At 42.2% G+C, this 25,230-nt stretch overlaps 1 long non-coding RNA gene across 1 annotated transcript in view; it reads right to left on the reverse strand.

The window, feature by feature from the left end:
• Positions 1-25,230, reverse strand: part of LOC130277684 (uncharacterized) — a 101,043-nt gene extending 75,813 nt beyond the window's left edge. Inside the window, exon 1 of the long non-coding RNA XR_008845528.1 lies at positions 25,105-25,230. This is a non-coding gene — a long non-coding RNA (uncharacterized LOC130277684). The remainder of the gene's footprint in view (positions 1-25,104) is intronic.

Here is a 25,230-nt window from a genome sequence, read left to right on the forward strand (position 1 = left end):
TATAAGTGGGACCTGTTGTGAAGGAGAGTGTCCCTAGAGTGCAGCTGGTTGGGACTGTTTGCGGCTATCTGTTTATGCTAAAGGATTATCTCTGACTTCTGGATATAAGGCCTAGATGGTGGAACTTTTAACCAAGGAGGAGTGATAGAGTATTTGAATTGTCTTTTGCTTCTCGGGCATTTTTGTACAACTAATGATAGTCCTGCTCCCTAGTTTTGGCTCTTAGCTGGATAGCTCTACCCATATCTATGTATAATCATACTACAACAGCGACATCTCTGGAGAACATATTGTTTTGAGTTTACCCTCCATATATGTGTGAGGTCGGCTATCTAAAGGGACATACTTGTTTATGAATATTTTGGAACAATAATGAAGGTCTGAAAACACATCACGGCAGTTTTCATCGATAATAAGCAGAGCCGAACTTTTTCTGTGTATTACTATGTATATGTTCTATATGTACTTATTATGTGTATGTGCATTTTTGTCCTAAAGCGACTACTTTAATTGCTTGTATACCCCTGATGAACCGTATGTTCTTTCATTGAATTACGGGGAAACGCGTCGGGTGGGTGAGGTATGTATTACGTGGAATTGTCCCTATTACTATTGTACTTTGTGAAATAATTGATATCTACTGTTTTTTATGGGGATTTGTGTACGTTATTCTGTAATAGGAAATTTTTGTAATAAAAGGTTTAAAATTTAGCTATTGTTATTCCTGATTTGGTAGTCTAGAGCTAGCTAATATTGATCTATATATCAGTGATTGTTGTTTTCTCCTTTTACCCCTTGTAAAAATTAAAAAATTTGGTCTACAAGTGCATGCAAGTGTAAAAAATTATGATTGTGGATTTTCACTTTGCTATTATTCCTGTTAAACACCTAAAGGGTTAAAACGCTGACTGAATGTCATTTTGAATACTTTGGGGGGGGGGGTGCAGTTTTTATAATGGGGTCATTTGCGGGGTATTTCTTAGATGAAGACCCTTCAAATCCACTTCAAACCTTAACTGGTCCCTGAAAAATTGTGAGTTTGGAAATTTTGTGAAAAATTGGAATATTGCTGCTGAACTTTGAAGCCCCCTGGTGTCTTCCAAAAGTAAAAACACGTCAATTTTATGATGCAAACATAAAGTGGACATATTGTATATGTGAGTAAAAAAAAATATTTGAAATATCCATTTTCCTTACAAGCAGAGAGCTTCAAATGCAAAAATTTAAAATTTTTCATCAAATTTTGGGATTTTTCACCAAGAAAGGATGCAAGTATCGACAAAGTTTTACCACTATTTTAAAGTAGAATATGTCACGAAAAAACAATCTTGGAATCAGAATGATAACTAAAAGCATTCCAGAGTTATTAATGTTTAAAGTGACAGTGGTCAGATGTGCAAAAAATGGCCGGGTCCTAAGGTATAAAATGGCTGGGTCCTTAAGGAGTTAAAGGGGTTATCCAGGAAAAAACTTTTTTTATATATCAACTGGCTCCAGAAAGTTAAACAGATTTGTAAACTTTCAGTACTTTTTAGCTGCTAAAGTTGAGTTGTTCTTTTCTGTCTAAGTGCTCTCTGATGACATGTTATTATTGGAAGGATTAAGATTTTTTAATAGAAGTAATTTACAAATCTGCTTAACTTTCTGGAGCCAGTTGATATGTAAAAAAATTTTTTTTCCTGGAATACCCCTTTAAGTGTTTCATGATAGGTTTTGTGCCTAAAGCATACCCCCAATGGTATTGTGGCAGGATTTGAGGTTAAAGGCGTACTACTCTGCTCAGCATTTGGAAAAAACTGTTCCGAACGCTGGAGCCGGTGCCGGGAGCTTGTGGTGTCATAGCCCCACCCCCTCAATGCAAGTCTATGAGAGGGGGCGTGAAGGCCCTGGACCTGATTGATGGCTCCGCCCCAGCACAGGAAGAGGATGGGGCTGAGAGCTGACAGGCCTCCCAGGAACACAGAGCGGCTGTGAGGGTGAGTAATGTCACTGTGTGCTGCCTCTCTCCCCCATGACTAGCAGTACAACCAGGGGCTGGGGGGGTGTAAAGTAGCAGCCCAAAATGGCGTGGTTTTACCGCTATTTTTCAAAATCGCGGTAAAACCGTGACATTTTTGCCGCAATTTTTTCAAAAAATTGTTCTGGTTATGTGACCTGTGGACACTAGAGGAGGGAAAGTGACCTCACTGGGCCCACAACACGTGGAAACACTGCTTGTTTATTTATCATTAACTCCTTAAGGCAGTGTTTCCCAACCAGGGTGCCTCCAGCTGTTTCAAAACTACAACTTCCAGCATGCCCAGACAGCCTTTATGCTGGGAGTTGTAGTTTTGCAACAGCTGGAGGCACTCTGGTTGGGAAACCAGGCAGCCTTCCCCAGCAGGCGTGACGTCATTGATGCCTGCTGGGGAGCCGACTTTAGCCCTCAGTTCAAATATATAGGGTGCCTCCAGCTGTTTCACAACTACAACTCCCAGCTTGCCCTGAAATCTATTGGCTGTCATCTATTGGGAGTTGTAGTGGTGAAACAACTAGAGGCACCCTGTGCAGAAAACAATCTTTGTAACGGGAGCAACCCCCCCCCCCCTCACACAGTTCCTTATAAGACCACACCCACAACGCAAATCCCCCCCATTGCCCCCAACCCCCCGGCCCACCTTCCCACCTCCAAAAAACTCCCTATAAAATCACAGCCAGGCTACCCGATCCCTAACAGCTCCCTATAACATGTCCAAGACAGAAGCAGCAGCGCAGCACTGCGCGCTGTTGCACGTATGTCATGAGGCGGGGCTGGCGCGAGGGTAGGGAGACAATGTGCTCAAGCCCCAGCTTTCACAGCACTCACTCCTGCCTGTCTGATTGACAGGCAGGGAGCCAGCGCAGGCTGAATGAATTAGGACCGATGCCCGAAGCGTGACGTCACGCCAGCCTGCAGCCGTCCACTAGGATGGAGACCCCTAGTGGCCAGTTTTCAAATGTAAATTAAACCATTTTAATTAAAAAAATAAAAATGAAACTATATTAGAGATATGTTGTAGTACATAAGTACTACTACATATCAACAAAAATTTGGGTGACAGTGCCCATTTAAATACGGACCTCAAGATCTATGCTTCTATACTGGCCAGTAGACTCAATGCTGTTTTGCCCCTTTTAATAACTAACGACCAGGTGGAATTTGTTAGAGGGCTCCAAACCTCAGACGAACCCGCCGATTTATCAATATTATATCAGTGCTGGAGCGTCGTTGAACGCCTTCTCTGCTTCTCACTTTGGATGCGGAGAAGGCATTCGGTCGCGTGCACTGGGGTTACCTGACACAAGTGCTCACTAAGTTCAGCCTGGGGGGAACCTTTGGAAAGGCAGTTATGGCCCGGTACACTAATCCCTCAGCGAATGTTTGTATTTATGGCACATTATCTGAGAGATTTCAAATCTCCAACGGCACGAGACAAGGATGTCCCCTGTCCCCTTTAATATTCACCTTGGTTATGGAACCACTCGCCCAGAACATCGTTCTTCCAATAAAGTTTCTGGGGTATTAATCGATTCTAAAAGAGCATTGCTATCGGACTCTTTGCCTATTATATTATCTCTTACTTCACCTAACCCATCCCTGTCCGGTGTATCCAGAATCCTTCAGAAGTTCAGTGATATAAACTGCTACAAAATTAACCCTTCCAAATCCCTTATTTTAAGCACTGGAATCCTATACAACCTCAAAAAACACCTTCAAAAAGCATACCCATACAAATGGACAGATGGCCAAATCCCATATTTAGGAATGATTCTCATATCACCCACATCTAAATTAAAAGAGTTCTCCAACTGAAATATTTTATCCTCCGCAGTGCCCGGGCTGTAAAACTATACATAATAAACTTTCACTTACCTGCCTACGATCCCCCGTTGTTCCGATATCGCCGCCCGTGCTCCGGTCCCTGTCAGCTTCCTCTTCCTGCGGGTCGGTGACTTCACTCTGCGCTGAGCCTATCAGCGGCCGCGACGGGACATTGCTGCGGCTGCTGATAGGCTGAGAAAAGAGTGAAGTCACCGACCCGCAGGAAGTGGAAGAGACCGGGACCGGAGAACAGGACAGCGATATCGGAACAACGGGGGATCGTAGGCAGGTAAGTGAAAGTTTATTATGTATAGTTTTACAGCCCGGGCAAAGCGGGGGTTAAAAGTTTTAGCTTAGAGAACTCCTTTAAGTTTGGTTAATTACTCTGCCTTAAACACTGTACTCTTATGGGACATCACTAATTATTCAAAATTTCCTGTTTCCTGGATTGGCCAAATTGCCATTACTAAAATGATACTATTGCCTTTATTATTTTCGCAATTTACCTATCCCAGTCCCAGTTCAAGCTTTAGAAGACCTCTTTATGCAGTTTATTTGGAAAAAACCAAAAGGCTAGAATATCTACAAACTTACTGAGCCTTTCAAGTAATAGAGGCGGCCTGAACTGTCCAGATTTGCTTCGGTACTATCGAGCCTCATTATTAGATCACTTAAAACTATGGTGGATAAATGACTGCTCCAAACTATGGGTAGCTATACATGTAGAATCCTCTTTAATATCAACAGATTCACTCCACACAGCACTTTGGTTAGCTCGAGTATCCAAAGCTACCACATTACAATTTTGCCCCACGATTAAGGCATCATTCCAAGTCTGGTCTCTGCCCATTGTCCGAGACTCTATACTCCCTTGAGACTTGAAGATATGCCCTTGTATATCCCTCGAGCACACATTCCTAATACTGCCTTTTCTACTTGGCAACAGCATGGCATTTTAACATACTCAGATATTTTGACCACAAGGGGGCTTTTACCATTCACAACAATCACCCAGATATGTTCTCTTCCCAGTACAGAATTTTACAAATATTTACAGTTGAGACACTATGTCCCATCCCTTCAGTTCCCAACCTCTCGACCCAAAACTTTATACCTCTTGTTTTTTTTCCAATACTAGCCAACTACACAAAGAAATATCTAGAGCTTACCATTCCCTGCTCTCTACTGCAACCTTACCAACTTATTGTAAAAAATGGGAGCAGGACTTAAGTAAAACCTTTACTGATGATTGACCAATGGACCCATTCTTTTACCTTGAGCACTAAGGTTTCTCATAATGCCTCCCATTTAGAAACTACTAGAAAAATTATGTACCAATGGTACTTAACCCTACACAAACTTGCACAAATGTTCTCTGGTCATTCTAATAAATGTTGGCATTGCAATGAGGAAGTAGGCACTATGATCCATTTATGGTGGGAATGTAAAAAGATCCCATGCTTTTTGTACAAAACATATTCCACCTAGTGTACAATTGTAGGCTATGTTCTTCCCTGGGGCCCCGAGGTGGCACTGCTTCACTTAGGTTTAGACGTTGTCTGTCTCCCAGACGTCACTATCACTGTGTATTTTATTACAGTCACTAAGGCGGAAAAGGCGTCTAAGTGGAAGAGTGTGGAACTACCAGACCTTCAGTACCTTATCAATACAACCCACCTCAACTACACCATGGAGAAATCCATTGCTTCTGCCTGTAATCAATTATCAAGGTTTACCATCCTATGGGCAAAATGGCTTGAATTTAGATCCTTATAAATGTACCCTTTTTTGTTTTTCTTTTTTCTTTCTTTACTTCCCTCTCTCTCTCCCCCCTTCTTTTCTTAAAAGCTTAAAAATAACGAATAGCAACAGTCGCCAAGATGTGTCTTAACTTTCTTTTTTTTTCTTTTGAATGTTTCTATGTTTTATGTATGTAATATAAAAAAAATCTTCAAAATAAAGAAAAAAAAAGACAATATGCAGAAAACACAAGGGCTAAATGTCAGTGACCTATTATTTAAGCAGTGCGTGCCTTTAAGTACTGTATCATTTCATGTACAATAACCTCCTTTATTCTTCAGATAGAAGCATTGTGGGGGAAAGCTGTAATTAGATATTCCGAATATTTAAAAGATCTTTTAACACAGTCACAAAAAAAACTGTGCTTCAATATGACGCATTCAGAATTGTGATTCTTTATTAATTCTTTGTCCTCATATATTAACCACTTCCTCACCAGGAAGGAAATTGTTCCTTTCTGTCCTACAATTGCTCAGGTAAAAATAATGATATCATCTTTCTACAACTTTATGTCACTGCTTATAAATAACCCCAAACTAAATTTCATAGAAAAGTCAGTTATCTCTTTACATTCACACTACCATTGCGTCCCGTCAAGAACGGCCGTCAAACTCTCTTTTTTTTTTTTTTTTTTTTTTAGTTTGATGACTGTCATTTTGACTGGGCACAACGGGCCACAGTGGGTCCCGATGGACCAAATTATAGTCAATGGGGTCCATCTGGTGCCACTGTTTTTTCAGCTATTCTCCCCGGTGGCCCCAATGGCCATCACATTACCTTGTGACAATGTTAGTGTGAAAGGGACCATAGTAATAGGGCCTATGCATATAGCTTCATGTTGTATAAATCTGCAATTTGTCAGAAAAAGCCCACCATAGAACAATAGTGTAATCTTTTATGTGTATGTTTTTATACAGAAAAACAGCAACATGTTAACACCTTAAAAACTGCTGTCTTTTGATGGCTAGTGTGTGTCCTTAATCTGCAGTGACATCTTTTGGTTACACTGTATTTGAGTGGAGTTTGCAGCTGTTGGATCACTCCTATGCTACAAACCAAAGCTGTCACATACAGCTCTAGTTCTTAGACATCCTTTTGGAGCTGTATTTTCTGGCCAGTATGCCTCTAGCTGCTGCTAAACTACAACTCCCAGCATGCCCAGAGGGCCAACGGCTGTCCTGGCATGGTAGGAGTTGTAGTTTAGCAACAACTGGAGGCACACTGTTTGGGAAACACTGATTTGGAGCATGGGCACGTGTTCCACAGTCTGTTACTATGGCATGATCAAAAGGGACTCCCCACTCCGGCTGAGGCACCTGTTTTCCCAGTGACCTTATTGGATGCCAGAGAAGTGCTTTGCATTCAGCCCTAAGGACCTAGAAAGGACTTCAGAGTTGTCTGTACAGAGAGCCTGCACTGCTTGTTATGGCTGCTTAAATGAAAAGGCAAAAAAAAGAAACAGAAAAATGTAGCTGGTTGTCAATGGTGTACTCTGTCAGAAATATCGTATCCCCTATCCAAGGTATAGGGGATGAGATGTCTAATCGTGGGGGTCTCGCCGCTGGGGACCCATGCGATCTCAGTTGCGGCACCCCAGTCATCCGGTGCACAGAGCAAACTCCGCTCCGTGTCGGATTACTGGCGACCACAGCCACAATGTCCCTTCCATTCATGACTATGGGAGGAGACGTGAATGAGGGGGCGTGGCCTGACAACACAAAAACAGAAGCTCCAAGCTTCCGTGTTCTGGAGGCCGCCGCCGCTGCTGGCCCAGAGATCACTGTGGTCCTCAGTGGCGGGACCCCTGGGATCAGACACCCAAAGGATAGGGGATAAGATGTTTTCCGGCAGAGTACCGCTTTATAGCTTTTACAGGCTTGGTCATTGGGAAGTTAAAGGGGTACTCTATTGGGAAAAAAAATAAATCAACTGGTGCCAAAAAGTTAAACAGATTTGTAAATCAATAATATTTATAATATCTCAATCCTTCCAGTACTCATCAGCTGCTGTATACTCTACAGGAAGTTCTTTTCTTTTCGAATTTCTTTTCTGTCTGACCACAGTGCTCTCTGCTGACACCTCTGTCCATGTCAGGAACTGTCCAGAGCAGGATAGGTTTGCTATGGGGATTTGCTCCTACTCTAGACAGTTCCTGACATGGACAGAGGTGTCAGCAGAGAGCACTGTGGTCAGACAGAAAATAACCCTACAACTTCCTCTGTAGTATACAGCAGCTGATAAGTACTGGAAGGATTAAGATTTTTAAATAGAAGTCATTTACAAATCTTTTGAACTTTTTGGCACCAGTTGATAAAAAAAGTTTTCCATCGGAGTACCCCTTTAAAGGTTTTTTTTTTTTGTTTTTTTTAAATCAACTGGTGCTAAAAAAAAATTATACAGATTGGTAAATGTTATCCTTCCAATACCTATCAGCTGCTGTATTCTACAGAGGAAGGGGTGTAGTTATTCTCAATCTGACCACAGTGCTCTCTGCTGACACCTCTGTCCATGTTCAAACGGCTAAAGATATTAACATGAAACTTGGCACACATGTTACTTATATGTCAACAACAAACATAGGATAGATAATTTAACCCTCACTCACCCCCAGGGGCGGGGCTTAGGTTTAAAGTCCCATGCAAGTCAATGGGAAATATATGTTACTGCATAACTTCCCAACGGCTGGAGATATTTTGATAATAATTGGTCACATGTTACTTATATGTCCACTTAAAATATAGGATAGTTAATTTAACCCTTAACTACCCCCATTTGTGAGGTTCAGTTTTTTTTTTTTTTTTTTTTAAAGTCCCATGCAAATCAATTGGAAATGTATGTTCCCATATAATTTCCATACAGGTGGAGCTATTTCATTACCTGGTACACATATTACGAGTCGGGATATGAGGATGGGATGGGAGGTCGGGATAGGAGGACGTGATATGAGGACGAGATATGAGGTCGGGATAGGAGGTCGGGTAGGAGGTCGGGATAGAAGGACAAGATAGGAGGACAGGATATGAGGATGGGATAGGAGGTCTGGATAGGAGGTTGGGATAGGAGGTCGAGATAGAAGGACGGGATAGGAGGTCAAGATAGGAGGTCGAGATATGAGGACGGGAAAGGAGGTCGGGATAGGAGGACAGAAAAGGAGGACGGGATAGGAGGTCTGGATAGGAGGTCAGGATAGGAGGTCGAGATAGGAGGATGGGATAGGAGGTCGAGATAGGAGGTCGAGATAGGAGGTCGAGATATGAGGACGGGAAAGGAGGTCGGGATAGGAGGTTGATATAGGTGGACGGGATAGGAGGTCAGGATAGGAGGTCGGATATGAGGTTGGGATTGGAGGACGGGATAGGAGGTCGGGATAGGAGGTCGAGATAGGAGGTCGAGATAGGAGGTCGGGATAGGAGGACGGGATAGGAGGTCGGGATAGGAGGTCGGGATAGGAGGACGGGATAGGAGGACGGTATAGGAGGTCGAGATAGAAGGACGGGATAGGAGGTTGGGATGTGGGGTTGGGATATGACAACAATATATGAGGACTGCATATGAAGTCAAAAGCTTCCTCCTTTGTTTATTTTTCTCCCCAAAAAGGATTAGGAAGGAAAAATCGGGCAACGCCGGGTACTCAGCTAGTATATATATATATATTTGTAAAATTATATAGGAATAAATATCAGGTCTCCATTATCTGGAATGAAAGTCTAAGTATGCTGAAAAGGCAAAGAAACAATCTGATGTGGTGTTCTTTGCAAAGTAAAAAGTTTTACATTTTTTTACTATACTTTTTGTTTCAATTCCTCACATTTTTCAAGATCTCTGCTTGCTGCCAGTGAGTAGGATCCATCATTGATAATCTGGTAATGTGACGACTGTGCATTGCTTGTTACAAGACACATCTCTGATAACTATAAGGAATAAATCACTGTTTAGAGCTTTCAGCACAGTAAATGTCATAAATGTTTCAATATAAGCCACGTGAAAGCTCCTACTATTCAGTAGATAAATGGTTGTATTTCCTCTGGTGTCTCTTTATCTCTCCTTTAATCCTCTTTATAACATCAGTTCCATCACCTTTCCGAATAGCTCTCCTCTCCTTGAATTGGTACTGGCTTTCCCCTTAATCCTGTAGGATTTCTGTGTTCATGTGAGGTCAAATGACTTCCGCTACAGTAACTTGAGACATCTTAAGTATTTTCAGAGAAATCCAGTCATCTCAAGCTGAGAAGAAAATAACTGTGACATAATATTTTGAGAGCAGGTATTAATGGTGTTTAGAACAGACAGGTTTACAGGAGAAAACAAATATTGTGCATGTATATATATATATATATATATATATATATATATATATATATGTTTAATAAAATGTTTCTTCTATAGATCTACACATACATACAGTGTACTCTCCAAGGGGATGTAGAGTGGGTTGGAGGTTACTGATTTTTCCATTGTCTTATGTAGACAACTTTTTTAATAATCTACAATTACTTTTAACATCTACTCACATATGACATGACATATATATCCTCTTAAAGGGGTACTCCGCCCCTTGATATCTTATCATCTTCGGATAGGGGGATAAGATGTCTGATCGCAGGAGTCCCCCAGCTTGGACCCCCACGTTCTCTGTGCAGCACCTGGCGTTCGTTTAGAGCACTGGGTGCAGGCGGCGGGTGTCATGACATCACGTCACACCCCCTCAATGCAAGTATATAGGAGGGGGCGTGGTGGTAGCCCCGCCCCTCCCATAGACTTGCATTGAGGGGCTGTGGCGTGACATCATGACCCCCATCGCCGGCAACCATCTCTCTAAACGAACGCCAGGTGCTGCACAGAGATCGTGCATTGAGGGGGCATGATGTGACATCACTAGGGGCGTGTTTGTGACGTCACGACCCCCGCTGCCCGCTCCAAGTGTTCGAAACAGAATGTTCGAAATGCAGGGGCAGCGGAGTACCCCTTTAAACCTATTTTTTTACATTAGTCACATGAGCTCTATTCCTCTTCATTATTTCTGTGATGGTGACAATATGTGCATCTGTCACCGCCACACCCCCTCCCATAGACTTGCATTGAGGGGGTGTGGCGTGACGTCATGACCCCCGCCGCTGGCACCCATCTCTCTAAACAAATGCCAGGTGCTGCACAGAGATCGTGCATTGAGGGGGCATGGTGTGACATCACTAGGGGCGTGTTTGTGACATCACGACCCCCGCTCCAAGCTTTCGAAACAGAATGTTCCAAATGCAGGGGCAGCGGAGTACCCCTTTAAGCCCATTTTTTTACATCAGTCACTTGAGCTCTATTCCTCTTCCTTATTTCTGTGATGGTGACAATATGTGCATCCGTCACCGCCACGCTCCCTCCCATAGACTTGCATTGAGGGGGTGTGGCGTGACGTCATGACCCCCGCCGCCGGCACCCATCTCTCTAAACGAACGCCAGGTGCTGCACAGAGATCGTGCATTGAGGGGGCATGGTGTGACATCACTAGGGGCGTGTTTGTGACATCACGACCCCCGCTGCCCGCTCCAAGTGTTCGAAACAGAATGTTCAAAATGCAGGGGCAGCAGAGTACCCCTTTAAGCCTATTTTTTTACATCAGTCACATGAGCGCTATTCCTCTTTCTTATTTCTGTGATGGTGACAATGTGTGCATACGTCACCGCCACGCCCCCTCCCATAGACTTGCATTGAGGGGGTGTGGCATAACGTCATGACCCCCGCCACCCGCACCCATCTCTCTAAACAAATGCCGGGTGCTGCACAGAGATCCTGCATTGAGAGGGCATGGTGTGACATCACTAGGGGCGTGTTTGTGACGTCACGACCCCCACTGTCCGCTCCAAGCGTTCGGAACAGAATGTTCCAAATGCAAGGGCAGCGGAGTACCCCTTTAAGCCTATTTTTTTTTACATCACTCACATGAGCTCTATTCCTCTTCCTTATTTCTGTGATGGGGACAATATGTGCATCCGTCACATGTACACTTTTGTGACTTTTTTACACAGTGTTTCTGCAGTTGTATATATATTTGGCAGTTGTACATGTTGGGAAACTACCCTGTCGTATACCTCCGCTGTTTATCCAAAAAAAAGAACTCCAGTAGTGAACAATCAGGAATTTATCACTACTAGAATGCTGCCATTTTGTTTTTGGATCTTGCATTTGGACTCAAGGCTTTGACAGTGCTGCCCTGACTATTACTATTAATTTCACTGTATAGCGTTGACAGATGTCGCTTACATCGGCTACCATGAAAATAAAAAATAAATATGGGGGAATTTATTATGCATTTATTCCAGGCTTCTGGTATATATATATATATAAACATATATATATATATATATATATATATATATATATATATATATAATAATCTTAAACTTTTGCATAACACTCAAAAATGTGTGAGTTACACTGCACTTACAGTGCTGTTAAAAGGGCCATGGAGTTCCTTCAGATGTACTATGATTTAAAGGGGCACTCCGCTGGAAAACTATTGTTTTTTTTTGTTTTGTTTTTTCATAACAACTGGTTCCAGAAAGTTAAACAGATTTGTAAATGACTTAAATAAAAAAAATAAAAAATCCTTCCAGTACGTATCAGCTGCTGTATACTACAGAGGAAGTTCAGTTGTTCTTTCCAGTCTGACCACAGTGCTCTCTGCTGACACCTCTGTCCATGTCAGAAACATAGCATATGCGAAAATAAAACGAGAATATTACGAATATGCGAATATTCGCGAATATATGACGAATATTCGTCCATATATTCGTGAATATTTGCGAATTCGAATATGGCCTATGCCGCTCAACACTACTGCACAGACAGCCAATGTGTCTTAATAAATCCGTTGAGATGAACTGCAGAATAGAGTATATGCTGGTCTAAGCAAATCCTGCTCTATGAAATAGCCCAGAAGTCTCCACTTTTTTATCCAGCAAATAAAGAGAAACCCTAACAAAGGAAATAAAAATAAAAACACCTGGATGGAGGCCAAAATTACATGGTGATTGGGGTCTATAGATGTGTTTTCTGAATGCACCAGGAGACTTCCCATACCATACTAAAAATGTACAGCACATACTTAATGTAAAGACAGCCTAAGGGCTCTATAACAGAGAAAAACATAATAGGGTCACCAATTCACCAATATTCTCATCCTTGTTAGTCATCTGCAAACCTCTCCGTGTAATGGGGAATGTGAGGCTGGTGAATGATGGAAGGAGAGAGCTGCACAAATTATCCAGTGATCGCTCATGTGACCCTCCCTGCATGATGGTTGATGCCCTGTTATATGGTCTTAAAACAAGTGCCAATCTATAGATCAGCACCCGTTAAAATAAAAGGGTCCTAACTCCTCTACAGTACAGCACATCATCAATTCCATGCCATACTTTGGGCTGGTTTACTATTATGAGCTACTGGGCTTGTGCTTGTAGACCATCTGCTTGAGCATGCAAAGCAAGCTAGAGTGGGGGAGGTTAGCTTGAGATAAGATAAAGGGGTATCATGGGAAATGTAGGTTTTACCATAATGCTGCAAACTATGGACATGTCGCACGTTAAGAAGTAAAAAGAGAGAATAGACTTGGAACTGGGATATCAGTAAAATAAAATTGACAATATTTTACAACTACCAACAGTATTCAGTAGATACTGAAAGCGTATCTTCAATGTGTTTTATGCTGCGGATCCGCCGCTGAAGGGCCGCTGTATGCTGCCTTTCCATGTGCTTGCTTAGAGAGGCAATACGCCGCTTTGAGCAGACACACTGCGATGTGCGAGTCGCAGCATGCATGCACAGTATACTTGCACATCACGGCAGCTCTCAGCCTAGCTCATAGAACAGGGGGAGCGGCCACGATGTGTGCGAGTACACCACGCATGCGCGGAGACCCATAGTGGCTGAATGACACAGCCTGGAGTTTGCGGCAGCATGAGGAGAACATATAGTGTTCTCCTCCAGTTCATCCCCCACAGGGCTCATGTGTCCGTGAGATGTAGGTGCCACGTCTCCAGTGCCCTGAACAGCCATTGTTTCCAATATGTGTTGTAGTAGATGAAGCAGTGAAATTACATTGTTCATCCAGTAATCCTGGCGACTGACTAATAATGTGGCTTCCTCAAAGGGCCAGAGCAAACAGCAGTTGTCACATATGAGCTGCCACTGGTTGACATTGAAGTTACACATGGGAGCCCCCTTATCCTCTTGGATCATCAAGAAATCTGTGATGGCTTTTCTCTGTTCGGATAGTCAGTCCAACATATAAAGAGGGTGTGATTTGCGGTGTACAAGTGGCTGAAGTGCATGCAAAGTTTCCTTCCCATTGTTAGGATGTCTTGCAGATATGGGGAACACTTCAGGAACCGCCTGACAACCAGATTGAACACTTGTGCCATGCAGGGCGCATGTCTCTGGCTTCCTTGTCACAGCGCAGACACCATGGTTCCCATTTCCACTTTTCCTGGAGTAAGCCATGATTTGATTTCTCGATGAATGACTTATAGCAGTTCCTACCCTGTGTGACTCCGTTCGCCAAGGCAAACCATGTGAAGAACAGCGTGACACCGCCGTGCCCTGCACACATGGTATGCTGTAGGGGCAGTGGAGAGGTCCATGCAGTGGAAACTGAGGACACGGTGGAGGATGAGGAGGCGGAGTCGTACACTGTCACAGGACCAATGGCCTGAGAGCATGGAGGCAGAAGCGGTGTGACCTGTCCAAGATGCTGTTGTGGCTGTGCAGGAACCACATTCACCCAGTGGGCCGTAAAGGACATGTATTGTCCCTGACCGTAGTTACAGCTCCAGACGTCAGTGCTGCCGTGCACTTTGGTACACACCAACAGGCTCAAGGACTTGCCCACCTTCTGTTCCACAAAACTGTGCAGGGCTGGTACTGCCTTTTTTGCAAAGAAATTATGGCTTGGGACTCTCCCCCTTGACTCTGCACAAGCCATCAGTTCTCTGAAATGTGCAGAGTCCACTACTTGAAAAGGGAGGGACTGCAACACCAGCAACTTGGACAGGAGCACATTCAGCTTCTGCACCGTTGGATGAGTGGGCGCATACTGTTGTCTCTTGGACATGGCTTCGCCGATGGATTGCTGTCGGAACGACTGATTAGAAACAGTATTTGTGTACAACACCAGCAGGTGTGTACTTTTGTCTGGCCTTTCACAGTATCAAGGCCCTTAAGACATTAACAGGAATAAAATAGTACACCACTTAGATGTACGTATGTGGTATGCACTTATGAGGGGAGGACAATGTGCTCCAGTACGCTTAAAACAGTATTTGTGTACAACACCAGCCGGTGTGTACTTTTGGCTGTCCTTTCGCAGTATCTAGGCCCTTAAGACTTTAACAGGAACAAAATAGTACACCACTTAGATGTACGTATGTGGTATGCACTTATGAGGGGAGGACGCTTAAAACAGTATTTTCCAGTACACTTAAAACTGTATCTGTGTACAACACAAGCAGTACACACCAGTGCTGCAGCACACAGTCGCTGTGTACTACACCCAAAATTGCACTTTAACTCTTAGTCTCTCTCCCTTCCCTATCAGTACTTCTAGGCTGGATTTGGGCTTGAGGTGAATCGCTGCTCTAAAAAAGCTTTTTTGTGCAACACATTGCTCTCTGTCCCTCTCTGTAATAGAACGCTGTAGTGACTGGGAGGTAAATCACTGCTGTAAAAATGCTTTTCTGTGCAACACACACTGCTCTCTCTCTCTCTCTCTGCAATAAAAGGCTGAAGTGACTGGCTGCAGGATGGCTGCCGATTATATAGGGCTGTGACATCACAGGGGTGGCTGGCTGCTGATAGGCTGCATGCTACATGTGATTCAGGGTCATCCCGCCTACCCTTGTTCCTGCCTTCCCAGGATTCCTTGCCCCACGTCCTCACATGTGGATCCGCCAATTTAGATGTCCTGGAGCCTGGACCGCACTAAATGGAGTTTAATTAAGTGATTTGCGCAATAGAATCATGGCGATATTCGCATTTGTTGTGAATCAAATTTTTCCTGAAATTCGTAACGTGTTCGGATTTGTCAGATATATATATATATATATATATATACACACACCAAGTAAAGTGTCCCAAAGCACCCCAATTCAAGGTGAAAAACCAATGAAGTTTATTTCCTCATATGTGTGTGTGTGTGTGTATGTATGTATGTATAATATATCTATATATATATATATATATATATATATATATATATATATATATATATAATGTACAAAAAAGAAAGTTGCAACAGCACTCTTGGTCAAAAAATGGAGGCTCTCAGCACACTTTTTGATCAAAATGTGTCCCCCCCTTTTTGATCAAAAAGTGTGCTGAGAGCCTCCATTTTTTGACCAAGAGTGCTGTAGCAACTTTCTTTTTTGTACATTTTGTATTTGCCACAGCAGCGGGCACCTGTGTATAAAGATGTTGTGCTGGCTATTTTTCCTTTTGTTTTTACTATATATATATATATATATATATATATATACATATTATTATGTTATATGTTATTTTAGATACAGACAAATCTAAAACGGCAGACATGACTTAGGTACAGAGTTATGTAGATAGAGACATGAATAGCTATAAATGTGTTTGGATATATATATATATATATATATACACACACACACACTTATATTTATACATACATACAGTTATCGACATAGATGAGCATAGATAGTTAATATAAAAACAAAAGATGTGGTGCACAATGCTGAGTAAGACAGTGAGGTAATACAGTTCTGTCTGATATAGATCAATATAAGAGTAAGAGATATCATACATACATAGGTATATAAAGGTTTGAATCGTAAAAAGATAATTGGGGGATAGGAAGACAGAAACAGATTATGTAGATAAAGATGGATATGACAGATGCAAATATTATCTTACATTTGGAAACATATTTTCTCTGCTTTATTTAAGCAAAAACGTTTAGTATTTTTACAGTAAGTGGTAAAATGAAAAGACGCCCCTGAGAATTGATAGTAAGCATTGCTGATGTAAAAGAAGTTTAACTCATAAGACAAGAAAATCCTATTTGTTTACACATTAAAATTTACACTCATCATCCAGTTTTGCTAACGCTAATCTTGCCCTGACGCTTCGCATAGACTATAAAATAATCTTTAATCTTGCGCCTTCTCAAATCCTCTGCTCCTAACAATACATTGCAGCATAAAGAGTGTATTTTCTACAAATTGTTTTACTTAATTATCTCTTATATTGGAATCTGAAAATTAGTATGGCAGTGATCCAGAGTATTTAAATCAGTCAAATGTTGCATTTTTCTGGATATAATTGAAAAGCTTCCGTTGATTCATAAAGACAAGTGAGTTATGCCAAAGGGATTTAGAAAATAAAAGTTTATTTGACGTAATCATTAAATAGCTGTGCGGGGGGGGGGGAGGATAGAAAGCACATTGGTACTTTAAATGTTTGCAAGAATTTCTAGATATGTAATGTTGGGTCGAATATGTGTGAAATACGAAGCCAGCGGGGTAAGAATGACAGATTTCTGGTTGTTTAAAGAACAAACAAAAAAGGAAGGATCTTAGATCAGGAAGCGGATTCCCCCAACTCAAATAAAAGTGTCTTCTATTTAGTGACCAGATGTGAGTGTCAGTGATACAAAAGGCACATCAGAATGGAATCCTTTACTTCACAGATCTTGTAAATATTGCTGACTTTTAACCAGCTATAAAACCCGGGTATAAAAAGAATGCTCAAATTAACAGATCCTGGATTGCAGGAAGTTCACTGACGCGGAACATTTAGCCCAGCCATTGAGAAGAGGTCTTAGAAAAATAAAGAAAATCCAAGACACTCAACATTCTTTAAGATGACCATAAATTTCAAAGCGAGAACACTAATGGCCATGTCTACCTCTTTACCACCCACAACAATAAAGAAAATCAAACAAACATTAACCCTTCTTCATTGGCTATTTTTTTTATATATATATATATTGAATAAGTTATCTATTGACTGAATTGGGAAGGAGAAGAAAAGACCGGAGATGTCAGAAAATCAATGAAAGCGAAAACAATAATCAATCTCAACAGTTGGATGGAAATTGGAAGATGAGATAAAAGAAGACAAAATGGAATATGTAACAAAATAATACCAAAATCAACAGAGAGCAGGTTCGTAGTCAACAATTTGAGTTTCGGAGATGAAAGATGGGGGGAAGGTAACTATAAAGTGGGATCTTGTAATATAGATTTGAAAACTCATTTAGAGAATACCGTCCATTAAGTTAAAGGCAAATCAATTACAATCAATGCAGAGGAGGTCATTCAGTAAAATAGATGGAAGGATGAAGGATCTGACAACTTTAGACCTGGGATTTGTTGAAATTATGCAAAAAAAAAAAATAATCTGTATAAAATGTTAAATGTATTACATCATCTGAGATCCCAGGATTAATGTAGTCCAAAGAATAAATTAAAGAGGTTTTACTTTCTTGTAAAGTTATCCCCAATCTACAGGAAAGGGGATAACAATCTTATCTAGGGGTTTGACTGCTGGTGCCCACTGGGTCCTAAATCTCCTGTTAGAATGGAGCAGTGGTTGTGCTTGATTCATTATCTATGGGTGCTGCTGGACATAGCCAAGTACAGCGTTCAACTGTCTCCACGGCTTCCTTAGGAAATTTGGGTACCTGTTCTTGAGATAACAGTGGACCCCAGCAGTCGGAACCCTGCAATCAGGGCCTGCTCTGCCTATAGGCAAAATAGGCAGCCGCCAGGAGCTCCCTCTTGATTGGGGGGGCACTGCTCTGTCTGCCACAAGAAAGTAAGACAACCAGCATCCAAACCACTTGCTCAGCTAGCAGCATGAGGAGAGGGCTTGTTACAGTGTGTCACCCTAGTAGTAAACTAATTACATGAGGAGGGGGCTTGTTACAGTGTGTCACCCCAGTAGTAAACAAATTACACAAGGAGGGGGCTTGTTACAGTGTGTCACCGTAGTAGTAAACTAATTACATGAGGAGGGGGCTTGTTACAGTGTGCCACCCCAGTAGAAAACTAATTGCATGAGGAGGAGGCTTTTCACAGTGTGTCACCCCAGTAGTAAACTAATTACATGAGGAGAGGGCTTGTTACAGTGTATCACCCCAGTAGTAAACTAATTACATGAGGAGAGGGCTTGTTACAGTGTATCACCCCAGTAGTAAACTAATAACATGAGGAGGAGGCTTGTTACAGTGTGTCACCTCAGTAGTAAACTAATTACATGAGGAGAGGGCTTGTTACAGTGTATCACCCCAGTAGTAAACTAATTACATGAGGAGGGGGCTTGTTACAGTGTGTCACCTAAGTAGTAAGGGGGAGTGTCAAAGGATGGGCCAATGGGCGGAGTCAATGGGCAGCAAAATTATCTTTTGCCTAGGGTGACAAAAATCCTTGCACCAGTCCTGCCTGCAACTAGTTATACCTATCTTGTGGATAGGTGATAACTTTGCAAGATTGAAAACCCCCTTTAAGGGCCAAATCATACAAAGGTAAATAATGGAGTAAAGGCAAAGCTGGGAAGACATTTCTCATTATTGGTGCTGAGGTGACAATTCAATGGTTCCACAAATAGCAGTGCTATATGTTGTCTAAAAACATCTCTATACAATAGCATCACACCAATTCGAAAAGCTTAAATAATGCTACCATAACGTGACCAAATAGCATATATAAACTAATCAGCCATAACATTAAAACCTAATATCGTTGGTCCCTGTAATGCTGCAAAAACAGCTCTTACCTTACCCATTCCAATAAGGCATGGACTCCGAAAGATCTCTGGTGCTTTTCCGTGGTATCTGGCACTAAGACATTAGCAGCAGATCTTTTCCGTACTGTAAGTTGCAAGGTGTGGCCCCCATGGATCAGACTTGTCTTTTCTAGAACATCTCTGGGAATTTTTAGGCCAAATTTAATAGGTTAAACTTTTTTGTTACGAACCTCAGACCATAGCTGAACGTTTTTTACAGTGTGACAGATCACATTATCCCACTGTAAGAGACCACTGCTAATAGGGAATACCATTGCAATGAAAGGTTGTACTTTCTTCACAACAATGTTTAAAGGGGTATTCCAGGCAAAAACTTTTTTTTATATATCAACTGGCTCCGGAAAGTTAAAAAGATTTGTAAATTACTTATATTAAAAAATCTTAATCCTTCCAATAGTTATTAGCTTCTGAAGTTTTCTGTCTAACTGCTCAATGATGATGTCACGTCACGGGAGCTGTGCATGATGGGAGAATATCCCATGCATGATGGGAGAGTATCCCCATAGGGGCTGGACAGCTCCCCGGACGTGAGTCATCAGAAAGCAGTTAGACAGAAAACAGCAACTCAACTTCAGAAGCTAATAACTATTGGAAGGATTAAGATTTTTTAATAGAAGTAATTTACAAATCTGTTTAACTTTCTGGAACCAGTTGATATATAAAAAAAAGTTTTTGCCTGGAATACCCCTTTAAGTCAAGATTTCCCAATCAGGGTGCCTCCAGCTATTGCAAAACTACAACTCCCATTCTGGGAGTTATAGTTTTGCAACAGTTGGAAGCACCCTGGTTTAGGTGCATGGTCTGTGTCAGAGAAGCCTCTTCATGACATTCCGGACGTAATGTTTTCAAGCAAAATATTTCCCAGAGCCTGGGCCAGTTCTGCCTATAGGCAAAATAGGCAGCCGCCTAAAGTGCACTCTTTATAGGGGCGCCGCTCTGTTCGCTGCAAGAAAGTTTGTAACCAGCCAACATCTGAAGCATCCACCCAGCCAGAACTGCTGTCGCGTGAGGAGGGAGTTTATTACAGTGTGTCACCCCAGTAGTAGTTGATTACATGAGGAGGAGGTTTGTTACAGTGTGTCACCCCAGTAGTAAGGAGATTACATGAGAAGGTGGTTTGTTCCAGTGTGTCACCCCAGTAGTAAGGAGATTACATGAGGAGGAGGTTTGTTCCAGTGTGTCACCCCAGTAGTAAGGAGATTACATGAAGGGGAGGTTTGTTACAGTGTGTCACCCCAGTAGTAGGGAGATTACATGAGGAGGAGGTTTGTTACAGTGTGTCACCCCAGAAGTAAGGAGATTACATGAGAAGGTTTGTTACAGTGTGTCACCTCAGTAGTAAGGAGATTACATGAGAAGGAGGTTTGTTACAGTGTGCCACCTCAGTAGTAAGGTGATTATATGAGAAGGTGGTTGGTTCCAGTGTGTCACCCCAGAAGTAAGGAGATTACATGAGAAGGAGGTTTGTTACAGTGTGTCACCCCAGTAGTAAGGAGATTACATGGGGAGTGGGTTTGTTACAGTGTGTCACCTCAGTAGTAAGGAGATTACATGAGGAGGAGGTTTGTTACAGTGTGTCACCCCCGTAGTAAGGAGATTACATGTGGAGGAGGTTTGTTACAGTGTGCCACCCCAGAAGTAAGGAGATTACATGAGAAGGAGGTTTGTTACAGTGTGTCACCCCAGTAGTAAGGAGATTACATGAAGGGGAGGTTTGTTACAGTGTGTCACCCCAGTAGTAAGGAGATTACACGAGGAGGAGGTTTGTTACAGTGTGTCACCCCAGAAGTAAGGAGATTACATGAGAAGGTTTGTTACAGTGTGTCACCTCAGTAGTAAGGTGATTATATGAGAAGGTGGTTTGTTCTAGTGTGTCACCCCAGAAGTAAGGAGATTACATGAGGAGGTTTGTTACAGTGTGTCACCCCAGTAGTAAGATTACATGAGGAGGAGGATTGTTACAGTGTGTCACCCCAGTAGTAAGGAGATTACATGAGGAGGAGGTTTGTTACAGTGTGTCACCCCAGAAGTAAGGAGATTACATGAGAAGGTTTGTTACAGTGTGTCACCTCAGTAGTAAGGAGATTACATGAGAAGGAGGTTTGTTACAGTGTGTCACCTCAGTAGTAAGGTGATTATATGAGAAGGTGGTTTGTTCCAGTGTGTCACCCCAGAAGTAAGGAGATTACATGAGAAGGAGGTTTGTTACAGTGTGTCACCCCAGTAGTAAGGAGATTACATGGGGAGTGGGTTTGTTACAGTGTGTCACCTCAGTAGTAAGGAGATTACATGAGGAGGAGGTTTGTTACAGTGTGTAACCCCAGTAGTAAGGAGATTACATGAGGAGTGGGTTTGTTACAGTGTGCACCTCAGTGGTAAGGTGATTACATGAGAAGGAGGTTTGTTTCAGTGCGTCACCCCAGTGGTAAGGTGATTACATGAGAAGGAGGTTTGTTTCAGTGCGTCACCCCAGTGGTAAGGTCGGGCATGTCAATGGGTGGCAAAATTAGCTTTCATCTAGGGTGGCAAAAAAAAAAAATCCTTGCATCAGCTCTGCCCAGAGCAGTAAACTGCCTCCACTAGCTTCTTTTTTATTCATCTAGTGTATTCTGATCCCACCCTTTTCCCTGGAAACCACACCCCGTCTTCCACATTATGTTGAAAAAAAAATAAAAAACGTGAATTAGACTGCACCCCCTTATCTTATTGCTTCATGGTGCTGTTATGATGCCCACATGCCCATTGTAAGCGTTTTGATGATAATAAACATCAGCATGAGCACTCTATTTGGTATTTGAGTAAATGGCCTTGCATGCAGCCAGCTGTTTTCTTACGTCTTTCTATAAAATCCATATTTCTAGTGTCACTCAAGTGCATTCAGACCACATGAGCTTTTTTTCCCATGTGTTCTAATGAGCATTAGAGTTGGGCGCGAATATTCGCATTTCGAATTTTTATATATTTATATTCGCTATATATTCAAAATGACAAATATTCACTTTTTGCGCATATTAGCATACTCCTTTTCACTTGTGGGCCAATTAGAATGATGCAAATACACTTGTCAGATGTGATCAACAACATCCCTAGCAACCAATAATAAAGTTGCCCACCCCCTCACTGTTTTCTTCCTCGAATACGCGAATATGCAAATATAAAGAATACGCTAAATTTGCGAATATAGGACAAATATTCGTCTATATATTCGTGAAATATCGCAAATTCGAATATGAGCAATGCCGCTCATCACTAATGACCATTGGGTGTCCATGATCAATTCCCCCTTTCCTGGACCACTTCTATGGACGGATCATATCTGGCTATGTAATGAACTGTAAGACACATCCACCAGAGATGGACTATTTGAGCTCTACTGTTCACCAATATACATTCAACATTTTCCCAATGCAAGCTGGGGGGGGGGGGATGCTGCAGATGGCATTTATTTAAAAATTATTATTATTATTTTTTTTTATTTTTTGCACTACCCATTTGGATTTACTGACCAATTTTAGCTACATAACTTCATTGTGGATTTTATTCAAGTAGTATCTGAGTAGCCAGCATTGCCGGTATTGCTACCTAAACCTTGTGGGAGAGGAAAAGCAATATGTGTTATTTATAGATCATTGTTGCTTTTACCTCTCCCCCAAGGTTTAGGTAGAAAAACTGGGCAATGCCGGGTACTCAGCTAGTCAATAATTAAATCAATGTCATTTCAGGAAATACAGCAGCTAAGTGACATCTGCTGCTTCTCTTCATGTCTGCGATATGGCCGCTTCACCAGACAAATAATCTCCTTAGGAGACTGGAAAAGCTGGGGGAGTCCTGTGAGCCATGCACTGTGTACTGCCTGCGATCCCAGTCTGCTGAAGAGAGTGTCTGTCTGATAAAGCAGCCATTTTGGAGCTCTTCAGGAGAATAAGAAAGCTGTGTGCCACCCAGCTTTCCCAGTATTCTGAAGCCCCAGCAGTGATAGGTTGCTCGTCTTTCCTGCACTCTTCACTGCACTGCCATCTACCTCCCCCCATCACTCTTCTCCTGCTACTCCTGCCAGCCTGCCTGCGCACTAACTATTCTCTGCACCTGCTTGCTGGACAGTTAAATCATACTTTACAATGACATTGGTCCAGCGGCCGGAAAATACTCCAAGGCCATCCCCACAACCTGAGAATAAGGTGATCAGGAGATGTATTGGAAGTCCCAGAGACTTGCATGAAACTTCCAGTACATATTTTCATTGCGTTAATCCCGAGCTGGGAGATTGTCCGTGTCGGGATTCCCTAAATTCTACTATATTTTCATTTGACATATAAGAAAGCTGTATACAAATATAATTGAAATATCTTCAGCCAAGCAGAAGTTATGCAGGAACATACATACCTTGAGTTATAAATAAATATACTGTGTGTGTGTGTGTGTGTATATATATATATATATATATATATATATATATATATATATATATATTACACACATACACACATACATCTCTGTGCCATGACAACATACGGATGGATAGAATTTGGTTGGTCTTTGGCATGTATATCCCATGTTCACATGCTTTTTGGTTGGCTCACATTCTCTTTTGGGATCATGTAGAATTAAGAAATATATATTATTTTTCAGGAACGGAAGGATTGACAAAAAGCCCGTCATGTTGTCCAGTAAGCTAGGACTGTGCTAATACCATTATGATATGACAAAGCATTAGTGAGGGAAGTGTGTGCATGGGGCCTTATGTTATCAGTAACTGTGCTTTGAAGCATTGTGGACTCTGTCAGTGTTTCCCAACCAGGGGGCCTCCAGCTGTTGTAAAACTACAACTCCCAGCATGCCCGGAAAGCCACACAATGATTTTATGCTTATTGAAAAGCTGCCACAAAACAGATTTATCAAACCATGTGTAAAGGAACAATGGAGCAGTTGCCCATAGCAACCAGCCTTCAATTTTTCAGACTCCTTTTCAAAACAGAAAAGCTGAAAACTGATTAGTTTCTATTTGGGCAACTGCTCCACAGTTTCTTTACATCCCTCATACGTCATTCACTAGGGGAAGATCATCAAAACCTGTGCAGAGGAAAAGTTGACCAGTTGCCCATAGCAACCAATCAGATTGGTGCTTTCATTTTTCAGAGGCCTTTTTTTTTTAAACAAAAGAAGCAATCTGATCAACTTTTCCACTGCAACTAGTTTTGGTAAATCTCCATCTAGATGTATAGAATGGGTGTACACTAGTAGGCTCCTCTGGTTAGATCAGCAATCTCGCAGCATGGGGAAATACGTACCGTATATACTCGAGTATAAGCCGACCCGAATATAAGCCGAGGCCCCGAGTTTCACCCCAAAAATCCCAGGAAAAGTTATTGACTCGACTATAAGCCTAGGGTGGGAAATACATCATCTCCTCCCCCCCCTGTCATCATCCAGACCCCCGTCATCATCACCCTGTCAACATTCCCCCCCCCCTGTTATCATCCAGACCCCCTTCATCATCACCGCCTATCAATCCCTTCACCGGTCCGAGCATGCTGGGAGTTGTAGTTTTGAAACATCTGGAGGTCCGCAGGTTGAAGACCACTGCCATGCCTTCGTCCTGTTTAATCACCCAGACCCCCCCCCCCCTTTAGTTTTCTACTCACCTCCCCTTGGTTGGAAGGAAGGGTGAGCTGGTCCAGGCCATCTATGCTGCAGGGACCGTCCGGTGGGGAGAGTTAGTCGTTCCGGGCTGTCCATTTTCACCGGGAGGCACCTCTTCTCCGCTCCAG

Source organism: Hyla sarda, chromosome 6, assembly GCF_029499605.1.
Source record: "Hyla sarda isolate aHylSar1 chromosome 6, aHylSar1.hap1, whole genome shotgun sequence".
In the NCBI taxonomy this organism is placed as follows: domain Eukaryota; kingdom Metazoa; phylum Chordata; class Amphibia; order Anura; family Hylidae; genus Hyla; species Hyla sarda.